Below are 1,489 nucleotides of genomic sequence, written 5' to 3' on the forward strand. Positions count from 1 at the left end.
TCCACTCCCCACCCCCCCCCCCAATAATATCTGGTCCATATCAGTAAAAGCTACTACATGAGTATTGATCTCACAACAGTGGTAACCAAATGGATCAAATGGTCCGCAGGTCCCGATGGTGGGGTTGGGGCACGTTCACCCAGCAACAGTGACCCCAGCCACACAGACTGATCGGTATCAATGGGAGAGTCTGTATTAGATTCTGCGATGCCTTAGTGAAATGGGAAATGACTCCACAAACACATGATGAAAAAGCAGCGCTCCGAAAGCTAGTGCTTCAATTAAACCTGTAAGACCATAAGCTGGTGTTGGGTCATTTTTAACTTTGTACTCCTTAGTCCAACACCAGCATCTCCAAATTAATGAAATGGGGGGATGGGATGGAAAGTTCGGTTAGTGATCGTAGGAGGGAAGAAATCTCTGAGAACAGGTGGATTTGATTTCTGACATATGAAACACAGAGATGTGAGCGAGCAGAACTTGGAGGAAAAAAATCACCTTGGAGAAAATCATGAATTTAAAACAATTGATTGCTTTGTGTTTCACAAAAGACTGGCGCGCGCGCACACACACACACACACACACACACACACACGCACAGAACTACCACTGCTGTGACTCGGATTCGAACCGAGGTTGCTGCGACCACAACGCAGAGTACTAACCACTATACGATCACAGCACCCCACAGACGAACACAGTAAGTGCATGCTCTAAGTACAGTATTATAAGGAATGTTAGGCAGAGCACCAAATGCATACTATCAGTGCTTAGCGAACAGTAGCAGATATGTGGGAACTCAGAATGGTCTGACTGTTTAACATCGGTTCCCCAGTGGCTGTGTTGATTCCATCATTAATGTGTTGAGTGCTGAGATAAATAGATTTCTCCAAAACATCAAGGACTCCGGGGACAGTGCAGCTTTTGTTACCTGCACATCCACCAATATCATTTATTGTATCCTTTGCTCCCGGTGCAGTCTCCTGTACATTTGGGGACTGGGCGCCTCTAAGCAGAGCGCTTTAGGAACATCTCTTGGACACCCGCACCAATCAACCACACAGCCCTGTGGCCCAACATTTCACATCTCCCTCTCACTCTGTCGAAGACATGGAGGTCCTGGGCCTCCTTCACCGCCGCTCACTCACCACCAGAAACCTGGAGGAAGAATGCCTCATCTTCCGCCTCGGAACACTTCAACCCAGGTTATCAATGTGGACTTCAACAGTTTCCTCATTTCCCCTTCCCCCACCTCACCATAGTTCCAAACTTCTAGCTCAGCACTGTCCCCATGACTTCTCCTGTGTTGTCCTCCCTGCCTATCATCTATTCCACCAATCCATTCCACCCTCCCCCCCGACCTATCAACTTCATCCCCTCCCCCATTTATCGATTGTACTCTATGCTACTTTCTCCCCACCCCCAACATCCTCTCACTTATCTCTCCACCCTTCAGGCTTTCTGGCTGTAATCCTGATGAAGAGCTTTT

At 47.9% G+C, this 1,489-nt stretch overlaps 1 non-coding gene across 1 annotated transcript; it reads right to left on the bottom strand.

The window, feature by feature from the left end:
* Positions 1–610: 610 nt before the first annotated feature.
* Positions 611–682, bottom strand: trnah-gug (transfer RNA histidin (anticodon GUG)). Its single transcript has one exon. It is a non-coding gene; the product is annotated as a tRNA-His (tRNA).
* Between the last annotated feature and the right edge of the window lie 807 nt (positions 683–1,489).

This window comes from Chiloscyllium punctatum, chromosome 1 (assembly GCF_047496795.1).
Source record: "Chiloscyllium punctatum isolate Juve2018m chromosome 1, sChiPun1.3, whole genome shotgun sequence".
Classification (NCBI taxonomy): Eukaryota; Metazoa; Chordata; class Chondrichthyes; order Orectolobiformes; family Hemiscylliidae; genus Chiloscyllium; species Chiloscyllium punctatum.